Raw genomic sequence first — 11,987 nt, forward strand, 5'->3', positions numbered from 1 at the left:
CATTGCATGTTGTTTTGGCCCTTGATTCTAACATATTTTGGGCATGTTCTAAACTGATTTTATTCATGATTTGGGCTGCCTTAGCTCTTTTTTGAGGTCCCATAGTCGAATGATGCTTGCCATGCATGCTTGTAGTGTAATACCCTTGCCTAGCTTTGAGTTTTGAAGCCTCTTGCATGCTTAACTTGAGTTGTTTTCATGTTTTGGCATCATTGAACATGTTATTTCAGAGCTTATACTTGTGTCATATTCCCATGTTTTTCACTCTTTAAATGCGTTTGAGAGTTGTGCTTGTATGCCTCATTTTTGGGCTATTGCATGAGCTTCATTTTTGTGCATTGCAAACCATCATTTTAGTCCATTTTGCCACTGCTTTGGGTCTGCATAGGGACTTTTTTGAGTTGGTTTGGTAATTTAGGCATCACTTTGCATACCTCTAGTGTAATCCACTTCACTAGTTTCGGTAATTGTGTCATTCAACATGCATCGGGTGAGTTGTTTGCATGATTCGGGACCATCTTGTATGTCATTTCAGAGCTGGAACATGTGTCATTGCATGCCATATTTCATCCTTACCATGCTTGGGTAGAGTTGCACTTTGTTCCTTAGGTTTGGTCCCTTGCATTTGTGCATGTTTGCATGTACCCTGTCGCCTCATTTTCGTCATATTGGCCACTGATTTGGGTGTGGCTGAGGCCCATCCATCTTAGTTTAAGTCCATCTTGCATTGTGCATGCCCTATAGTCCATGTTATCGCATGTTTGATCATTGCATTGTGTATGCCTCGTTCATAACATTGCGTATGTTAGTGCATTGTGTATGCATGCCATATAATCTATGTGCATTGAGTATGCCATTGATTAGTTCATAGCATTGTGTATGCCATTTGCATGCTTGCATGTCATTCCATGCATCTTCGCATCACTTAGTTGCATTGCATTTAGATCGCACGCTAGAGTTGCATTCATGCCATGCCATGCCATTCTACTTGTTGCATTGTGTTTGGAATAGGAGTTGGTCCAAACATGGGAAACGAGGAACATTTCGTACTCGTGACAAAACATGCCTCAATTCTTGGTCACCGACACTCTTGACTATCCATAATAGAGTTGTTGGCTTTAGGTGTCTACGTGTGCATTCATTTCACATTGAGTCGTGCAATTCGACCCCTCGGCCATCATGCATCGGGATTCGTGATTGATGGCACGAGGATCGAGGATCACACTCCCTAGAGCTTATGCAATGACGGGGAGAGTGGTCGGGCACACATATGTTGAAAATACTTTGCCTTCTCTCTCTCTTGCCTTTGTTGCAGAAAATGCAGAAACCAGGAGAAGAAACTGGCCGGCCGACCAAGTTTTCTGGCTCGCCAATCACCTTTTCTGGTTTTCACCACCAAGGGTGGTTGGTAGGTGGTCTCCAACGCCTATAGCTGGTCGGTAGCCTTCCCCTAGATTCCTAGGGTGGAGTTTCATCTCTTTGAAGCTTTGTGCAAGTTTCTGAGTTCGATTGCAAACAAAGGCGATTTGAGACATCGCGATGGATTTCCCGACAAGACGACTCGAGCATGTATGCATCCTTTATCATTCGGAACAGAGCTGAGGCAGTCCATTTCATGTAGCTTGCATGCTAATTTATTTGATTCCTTAGTTTAATTTGTTAATTAATTAATGTTGTGCAATATTTAGCTGTAATTCGTTATTCATTTCGGTTATGTAATAACTAGTTTAATTGGCTTAGATTAGCTAGTTGTTTCTGTATTATTTATTCAGACCCTCCGCGAGAGGGCGAACTTTGTAATAAGTGTGCGTGTGTGTGATGCATATCTTCCAACTCCACGTCTTTCTCCCTTTTATTTACCAGCTTATGATGGTTAGTTTTAGGGCATGTTTCAATTAGCATCTATATGTTCGCATGTTTGCATTCATTTATCTGTATTGCATGCACCGGGCTCGGCGCATCATGCTAACTGCATTGTATTTCAATTCCAAGTCGAATACATGTATCGATTGTTGTATCTCATATGCCATCTTAGAATAGCCGAGCCTATTGTAGTTTCATTTTGCATGTGATGCATTAGGCATTCTTAGCATAGTTAGGATTCATGCATGATTTCTAATTAGCTTCTTTCTTTGGCTCGGAGTACTCGGTAAGTGTTTATGCTTTTGTATCATTGCATGTGTGTGAGTGATTGCCATGATAGCATGCTTACCATGAGGCTATGTACTTATGTGATATAACTGCCTGAATGCCTGTGGATGAAGGTTGGGTTGCTGGAGTTGGAATAATTCGTCGAAACCCGTGTTTTAGCCTACTTGCGAGTAGCAAACTTCAATCCATTTTCAAAATAAACGGATATGCGATGCTTTGTTCCAACTTTGGCAATCCAGTCTATAATTGTTTGCAGCGCGCATCACATAGTATTTCTAGGCTAAATACACCAGAATAAGAGCGCATATGTTTTCAAAACAAAATATCATGTTTAGTAGTGGCCGATCTTTGATCGGGGCGAGCGGGGGTGCTCATAGTTGACCTTCCCCAATCGTATCCAAGTTCCTGAGGCGAGGCAACTTTGGTGATAACGAACACGTGGCCTTAGGCACGAGTCCGGGTTTCCTAAATTCCCCCAAAATAAAATATTTAGGTGGTGACTCTGTATCTGGCAAAGCAGTCCATGTTTGGCACTTCTTTCTAAAAATCTGTTTTTCAAAATGATTTGTCGGATTTAGACTCTTTGGTGATTTATCGGTCTCGCATTTCACTTTGCGGGATTAGATTCAGAACCGTGACATTTGGATCCAAACTATAGTAAGCCTAATGAACAAAACGGGATTTTTCCCGAGACGTTCGAGGACGTCTATAGTTTCTGGCTACTCTGCTGGGGATCTAGAGAACTTGACTCGAACTCATGATATCTTGTTTTGATTACACTTATGTGTTTCTTTGCATTGCATTTGCATTGATGCGCCTAGGACACCGTGTTTGCCATCTGCTATTCCTGAACGGTTTGTCGGAGGCTCGCTTTGAGAAGCGTGCCATAAGGCTGACCGATTATGGGCTCTGCTACGATGGGAACATAAACCTCGGTTTTTACCGGGGCACCCTTTTTGACCATTCGACCTAGTGTATATTCGGAATCCATAATGACCATTCGAAGCTAGGACAGGTTGCTTACCCAATTGTAGGTTGTTTGAAACCGCTGCGTGCGTAGTGAAACCTTAGCTCCTGACAAAATAGGACAGGGAAACCCTACCCCTCCATAGGGGTGTTTTGGCTCTCACTTGTTTTGCTATGTGCTTTTAGAGTGTGTCTCTACAAGAATGCATGTATCAGTTTGCAAGTTTGGGCATCAGGCCTACGGGCACCAGTGTTTTTGGGAATCAGTTATCTGCGGGTATCAGATTCAGATTTGGGGACAGTGATTTGGAAATAGTGATCAGTGGTTGAGAACAGTCCATTCAGTTTATGTTGGCCAACTGTGTGTTGTCTTTATTTAAGCTGTTATGCTGTCCATTTTTCTGTTCATTATTTCCTTATTACTGCTTTATTTATCTTTTTGCTAGGTAGTTTAGCACAATAGCTTCCGACCAAGCAGATATTCCCCAAGCACTTTGGACTAGAGGTCGCAGACTCCATCAATCTGAGGATCTGGTGGACGGACAACTAGTGTTCTGCTCTTTACCCCTGGTTGCTAGACGGAGGTCAGTGAAGCGCAGTGTATCGGTATCGCGGTTGCCAGAGCAGTGGTCCTTGAGTAGTCAGGCTGAGATTTTCGAGTTTATTGCAGAGACAGATATACTGGTAGTTCAATCAGATTAAATCTGTATGTCAGGAATGAGAGAAATGATGCGCCAACTCCAGGAGAGTATGAAGGCCATGCAAGAAGACGTTGTTCGTCAAGCAGAATTTGCCAAGCAGCAGGCTATGGTCATGGCCCAACAGGCAGAGTTGATCACCAGGCTGCAGCAGCAAGCCGGAGCATCAGCTTCACACCAAACTCCTCTCCCACCAAAAGTTCCAATACCCGGGGAGACAGCGAATGTCCAGAATGTCCAGGAGGATACAGACATCCCAACAGGGCCGGCTCTGCCCTCGATTCTACCTCAACTATCCAAGGCACCCACTCCTATCAATCTACCAGATTCTCCCTTCGAGTTCGAGGTGGACCCCACGGCATTAAAGGTGAGCAAGCTTGAAAAGCTGTTCAAGAAATCTCAGGGTGTGAAGTCCATCCCGAACATCGAGGATGGGTATACTGACGCAACCGTGACGCTACCGGATAGATTTAAGAAGCCACATATTGACCGCTTTGACGGGTCCGACGATCCCATGGTGCACTTACGGTTGTTTTTAGACATATTAAGGCCGATGGGCCTCACCAGACTACAGAAGCTTTCTTTATTCAGCCGGACCCTATCGGGTGTGGCGGCCATCTGGTACGCAAAACTAGAAGACGATGTTAAGAGGAATTGGGATGAGATGGCCGAGGCATTTGTCGCTCAGTACTCCTATAATACACAGATCGAGATCACAACCCGTGATCTCGAGACGACTAGGCAGGAGCCTAAGGAGAGTTTTTCTGACTTTGTAACCCGGTGGAGGGCCAAGGCCTCAATGATGACCACTAGGCCCACTGACAAAGATCAGATTCGGATGATTGTGCGCAATCTCTAGCCCAAGCTTATGCAGAAAATGATTGTTCTCCCCTTCCCCACCTTTTCAGATTTACATGAGATAGGGGTACAAATTGAGGATGCTATAAAATAGGGTCTGATTGACCAAGACAGAGAGCAACCAAGGAGAACCTTCAACCGCAACACCAATACAGGCACAAGCAATGCCGCAATTGCTAGAGCTTCAAAAGTAAGTATGGTCACCACCAATCCCCCAAGAGCCCTTGCGGCTACACCATTCATCGGTGCGTCCGGTAGCAACCCACAAACAACCAAATACCAACCTCGAGGCCAAAGAACCTTCACTCCATTATATATGCCCCTGTCTAAAGCTCTGGGGGTTTTAATCAGGAAAGGGCACTTGAAGCCCCTGGAGTCGCGGCCATTGCCAAATCCACTACCTCCCTCTCATAACCCGGCGAAGTATTACGCCTTTCACCAACAACATGGTCACGATACCGACCATTATTTTAGATTGCGTCACGAGATTCAGAATCTCGTTGACAACAGGGTGATTGTGCCTCTAGAAAAACCCAACGTCACAACCAACCCTCTCCCACCACACAGTCAAGCTCCACCTCCCAAACGAATCAACTTTATCCAGACCGGGGTCATGTCATACGAACCTAGCATATATATCACCCCGTCTCACCTACCCAAGCCGAAGGTGTTCCTTCCTGACAGCACTGACTTGTGCATGTTGGACATCTCCCGAACCCAACCCGAACCAATGGTGGTGACTATCGAGGATAGAACAAGGGTGACTTCGGAGGAAAATAGGAGTGGTGATTCAGGATCTGAGGAATTTGGGAGCTCTGCTGAGAAGGCATACAATCTGAGTGTCTACATTGCATCAGCAGGCCAAGTTAGGCCAAATGTGGAATTACCGACAGGGGCAGAAATTTGTGTACTACAGGAGGATGAACTTGATCAGAGGATAAACGACTTAGCAGTTCTGGAAGGGGACATTGCTGACCTGCAGATTTTCAACGAACAAGATCCGGGGGACATGACAGTCAACTGGTTCGATTTTGAGGAGTCAGCAGAGGTCACAGGGTGGCTTGACAACCAACCAGCTATTGTTGAAGAATCTCAGCTGGAAAAGGGCCTATCAGGGGCAAGGACATCAATTTTGGCCGGAAGGGCCGGGGATTAGAATACATCGCCAGAGAGTGCCGGTGCCAAGAATTTCACTCAGGATTTGGGCATTTTGAATTCAGGGAATGTTGAACAGCAAACTGTACTGACGCAATTGGAACAAGAAGGAATCGAAGACTCTGAGAGAGCCAAAAAAGCCAAGGCCCCTGTGGGGACTGAACCTGCTATGTGCACAAAGATAGAGGGTGTTGCGAGCACATGGACAGAAGGTACCGTGAGTACAAGGACAGTGGTATCGGAGCTGAACAGGTGTCTGTCGGCTGCCGATGGCATGTGGTGGGAAGATGATGATCTATGTCTTGCCCACACAGATGAGGATTGGGGGAATAATCAGCCGGACGATACCTGGTATATTGGTGAAGTTGACCATATGACTAGGAGAGGGTGGTATTTTAAGCCCCCGCACTTGGACCAACCAGAGGCATCCGGGAAGGACAAGGAGGCAGAGAAGCAAAAAGAGAAGCTACTTGAAGAAGAGGCTGTGCTGAAACAGTTGAAGAAGATACAAGAAGACATCTCCATCTGGGGACTGCTTATGGCTTCACATGTTCATAGACAAGCTGTCCTATCGACAATGGACAAGGCCAAACTCTCAATAGACACCACACCTGAACAGCTGGTGGGATTGGTTTTTTCGGGAGAAGGTTCCTCGACGTTGACCTTTTCCGACAAAGAATTGCCACCTAAGGGTGCAAATCATAACAAGCCACTCTACATCTCTATGGAGTGTAGAGACAAATGAATAACGGTGGTTCTTGTCGACACGGGATCCGCCATTAATGTGTGCCCGTCGAGGACGGCATATGCAATTGGCTTGAAACCTGCGGACTTTGTGCCAACTACCTAGGTGATAAGAGCCTACGACAATACAAGCAAAGAAGTGATGGGGACCATGCAGATTCAGACTAAGGTTGGTCCAGGACAACATGAGATTGACTTCCATGTCTTGGATGTTCCCGCAACCTTCAATTTACTCCTAGGGCGGCCGTGGCTGAACCAGGTAAAGGAGGTCTCTTTCACCCTACATCAAATGTTGAAATACCCCCACGGGAAGGGGGTGGCTATAGTTTTCGGGAATTCCTCAATCCATTCGCCACTAGAGGTGTCCACACCGGTTTTGGAAATCGAGCACGGCACGGAGGATGTCTTCTTATAAGGATTTACCTTGGCCGAGGCCCGGGTCGTTCAAAACATCTTGGCTGATAATGAGGGGTTGTATGTCAGCGCACAATCCGTGTATCTCATGAACAAGCTTCAGCATATCCCTGGGATGGGACTGGGAAAAAGTAACCGGAAGGGCATTGCTGTATCAGCCGAAGTGCCGCATAATCCGCATACCTTTGGTTTGGGTTATCTGCCCACCAAAGAGGACTGGGTGATGAATGGCAAGGAGATGGCTGCAAGAGCCAGAGCCAAGCAGGCAGGGAAGCCTTTGAGTTAATGCATTGACCCATCCAGGGTACCCTGAACAGACGCTTCGTCCGGGAGGGGGAGGACTTTCCATTTTGTGGCTTTCCAGAGCCATGGCTGAATGCGGAGAAGAGGCGCCTGCCGGGATTTGAGATCTTCTTCGACCTGCAGTTATCCAGGGATGATATTGCCGAGGAGCAGACAGACCTATCAGCTGAGGTTGAGCAGTGCAAGGAAGTGGATTCCGAAAGCGCCGAAATTGAAATGGGGGTAGCATTGGCTTGTCTACTTTTAGATCCTCTGATCGAGCAGAAGTGCTTGGGGGATAACTTCTTGGTATCCATGATCAGGAATGAAACGGCTGTGAGCCCACTATCAAACATTTTGGATGCATCTATCGCACCTTCTCTCATCTGGCAGTACGAGGAGGGATTTTTGTCAAACAGCACCGGGTCAAGTAGTGAGCCGGAATCTGATTCCACCGAGTCTGTAGAGTCGGAATCAGGTTCCAGCTCGTCTGAGTCTGAGTCCGGTATTCCTGGGGGTGACAACCTGGATGCCACAGTCCTGTCTAGGTCGTCTTTTTCTTTCTCTTTTGAGTCTGTTGTAACAGAGGAATCGGACGATTTGGAAATGCTTAATGAGAATGGAATAGCTATGGCTTCTGATTACTTTTATGTGCCTTTGATTTATTGCATTAATAAGGACTTTCAAAATTTTGATGAAAATGACGAGGAAGAAATTCCTCCAGTTTTGCAACATTTAATTGATCAAGAGCAGGAGAGATTTGTTAAACCCCTGTTTGATGAAATCATTACAGTTAATGTGGGTACTGAGGAGGACCCGCGGCTAGTCCAGATCGGGTCCACGTTGTCTTCGGAGGAGCGCGAGCGCTTAGTCGCTTTATTAAAAGATTTCAAAGATGTTTTCACGTGGTCCTACAAAGACATGCCTGGAATCGATCCTGAGATTGTACAACACTGAATCCCTCTTGACCCCGAGGCCCGACCCGTTAAACAGAAACTCAAAAGAATCTGCCCGGACTGGGCTCTCAAGATTAAGGAAGAGGTCACCAAACAAATCGACGCAGGGTTCTTGCTGGTATCTGAATACCCGACTTGGTTGGCCAATATAGTTCCAATGCCGAAGAAGGATGGCAAGATTCGGGTACATGTGGATTTTAGAGATTTAAACAGAGCCAGTCCGACGGACCACTTTCCTCTACTGCATATCGATGAGTTGGTGGACTTCACTGCGGGGCATGCATTGCTCTCATTCATGAATGGCTTCTCAGGCTACAACCAGATTGTGGTGGCACCTGAAGACCGGGAAAAGACTACTTTTACCACCCCGTGGGAGACCTACTATTACAGAGTGATGCCGTTTGGGTTGAAGAATGTTGGAGCTACATATCAACGGGGCGCGACCACGATATTGCATGACATGATCCACAAAGAGGTGGAGGTGTACGTGGACGATATGATTGTCAAGTCCAAAGAAAGAGAGGGCCACTACACCGCCTTGCAAAAGTTCTTCCAAAGGATCAGAGAATTCCGGTTGCGGCTGAATCCTTAAAAATGTACGTTTGGTGTTACAGCAAGGAAAATGCTGGGGTTCTTGATTACACAGAGAGGTATCGAAGTCGACCCTTCCAAAATCAAGGCCATCTTAAAAATGCCACCACCGAGGACTGAAAAAGAGGTGCGAGGCTTTTTGGGTAAAGTACAATTCATAAAACGGTTTATTGCAAAATTAACCTTGACTTGTGAACCAATTTTTGGTCTCCTGAAGAAAGGAAAGAAGTTCCAATGGGACGGCCGATACCAAGCTACTTTTGAACAGATCAAGCAATACTTACAGAACCCATCCGTGTTGTCACCACCTGAGCCGGGGAAACCGTTGATTTTGTACCTTTCAGTGACTGAAACTACAATGGGTTGCATGCTTGCACAGGAGTCTGAGGACAATGTAGAGCGAGCTATCTATTACCTGAGCAAGAAGATGCTGGATTACGAGACCCGCTACACTCCACTCGAGAAGGCTTGTTTGGCCTTGGTATGGGCTACCAGGAAGCTACGGCACTACCTATTAGCTCACTCCGTAGTGTTGGTTTCAAGATTAGATCCCATCAAATATCTCTTCGAGAAACCAGCACTTACGGGTAGGCTAGCTCGTTGGTTGCTTTTGCTTTCCGAATTTGATTTGAAGTATGTGACGCACAAGTCAGTAGAGGGGAGAGAGGTAGCGGAGTTCCTAGCCGATCACCCAGTTAAAGGGGATGAAACAGTCGAGTACTTATTCCCAGACGAGGCCATTCTGCATGTCGAGAATGAAACTTGGACGATGTACTTTGATGGAGCGTCAAACCAATACGGGTATGGGATAGGGGTGTTGCTGATAGCACCCGACAATTCTCGTATCCCTCTAGCATTTAAACTCTGGTTCAAAGTCTCGAACAACGAAGCAAAGTATGAAGCATGCATTACTGGTTTAGAAGCAGCCCTAGAACTAGGGGCAAAACGATTGAATGTCATCGGGGACTCGAACCTTGTCGTATCTCAAGCTAAAGGAGATTGGAAAGTCAAAGAAGAAAAAATGAGAATGTACCATCAGGCCTTGGACTTGCTGATTCCTCGGTTTGAAAAGCTGAACTTCGCTCATCTGTTAAGAGAGAACAACAAGTTCACAAATTCGCTAGCAACTCTATCTTCCATGATAGACATTCCTTTTGGAGTCCAAATGCGTCCGATCATCATTAACCAGAAGTTTGCGCCGGCCTACGAGTCGATTGCTGCCATAGAAGAGGTTCAAGATGAGAACCCCTGGTATTATGATGTTTGGAACTTCTTGGAGAAAGAAGTGTATCCACCAGGGGCAAATGCCAAAGACAAGAGGGCAATACGAAGAATGGCGGCTCAGTTCATCATCTGCAGGGGCAAACTGTACAAGAGAGGTCATCTGGGGATGCATAAGTTGTGTGTTGATGCCGAAGAATCGAAGTGCCTGATGGAGGCCATCCATGGAGGAGAGTGCGAAGCGCACATAAACGGGGTGATGCTAGCCCGAAAAATTCTCAGACAAGGTTACTACTGGTCCACCATGGAGGAGGATTGTATCGGCTTTGTTCGGCGGTGCCACAAATGTCAGATCCATGCAAACCGCATGAACATCCCGCCGTCAAAGCTGTACAACATGACTTCGCCATGGCCATTTTCAGTTTGGGGAATCGATGTGATCGGGGCTGTCACTCCGAAGGGGTCGAATGGGCATGAGTTTATCTTGGTCACGATAGACTATTTTACAAAGTGGGTTGAGGCCCAATCTTATGCGGTGTTGAAGGCTTCACATGTTGCGAAGTTTATCAGGAACAACATCACCTGTCGTTATGGGGTCCCGAACGAGATCATTTCAGACAATGGTTCCCACTTCAAGAACGAAGTGATCGACTTGTTGGAGAAATACAATGTGGCTTTTCATCAGTCATCTACATATCGGCCGCAGACCAACGGAGCAGTTGAGGCCGCCAACAAGAACATCAAACACATTCTGTAGAAGATGGTGGAAACCTACCAGGACTGGCCAGATAAGCTACCATTTGCTTTGTGGGGCTACCGGACGTCAATTCAAACTTCTACTGGGGCGACTCCGTATTCATTAGTTTATGGGATGGAGGCCGTTCTACCTATCGAAATTGAGGTTCCATCATTACGAGTACTGGCCGAGTGTCAGATAGCCGAAGCAGATTGGCAGCAGAGCAGATTTGAAGAACTCATGCTCTTTGATGAAAGAAGACTGAAAGCACTGTACCATGTTCAAGGCTATCAACGGAGAATCGCCAGGGCTTTCAACAAGAAGGTTAAGTCCAGGAATTTAAAGGAAGGATATTTGGTTCTCAAAGACAATCGAGCTCCCATCCACGACCCTAGGGGCACGTTCAGACCCAATTGGACTGGTCCTTACATCATCAAGTCTATCTGGTCAGGTGGAGCTATCGTTCTGATGGACCTAGATGGCCTAGAGTTCTCACAGCCGATCAATATGGATAAGTTGAAGAAATATTACCCCTGAAAGGCTCGCTAGGCCGAAAACTCGAAAGGGCGACCTAGGCAAAATTTAGAGCACAAAAAATTTGAAATTATAAAAACTGAGCTCGCAAGGTTGAAAACCCGCAAAGAGCGGCCTTGGCAAAAGTTAGAGCATAAATGGTGAGGGTTAATACACGAGTGAACCTGAGCCGAACTACGTAAGGCTTGATTCCCATCTTTGGGATACGTAGGCAACTTTCTCCTAAAGTCCAGCCATAACCACTTCCCCGATCAACTTTGTCTATTTGATCATCTCGGTCATCTTTGTCTATCCAGCATTCAAGAGTTCGGTTGTGATCTCCAGTGCAGTGCTATTCAGACTAGGGGCAACTTTCCAGTTGCTGGGATCCGGGGTTGTGCATCTCAGTGACAAATCTCAGGCGTATCCAGTTCTGATCCATATCGAAAATGGTTTTGAAAAGTTTTAATAAGAGTTGATTTTGCTCAAATTAATCTTTTTACAACTTAGACCATTTTTGGACCAAAATGGAAAGTTTTCAGTACCCACAACCTTCAATTACATTGATTTTAGTACAGAGTTCTCCTACTCTTGAGTACAAATTGAAGTTTCTTTTTTATTACATTCATAAAGAAAAACTTGAAAGTACTGATTAAAGCAATAAATTCAGGGCATAGATAAGTCAGGTGTTCCTGTGCCCCC

Source organism: Camellia sinensis, chromosome 5 (genome assembly GCF_055761805.1).
Source record: "Camellia sinensis isolate YWXY chromosome 5, ASM5576180v1, whole genome shotgun sequence".
Lineage (NCBI taxonomy): Eukaryota > Viridiplantae > Streptophyta > Magnoliopsida > Ericales > Theaceae > Camellia > Camellia sinensis.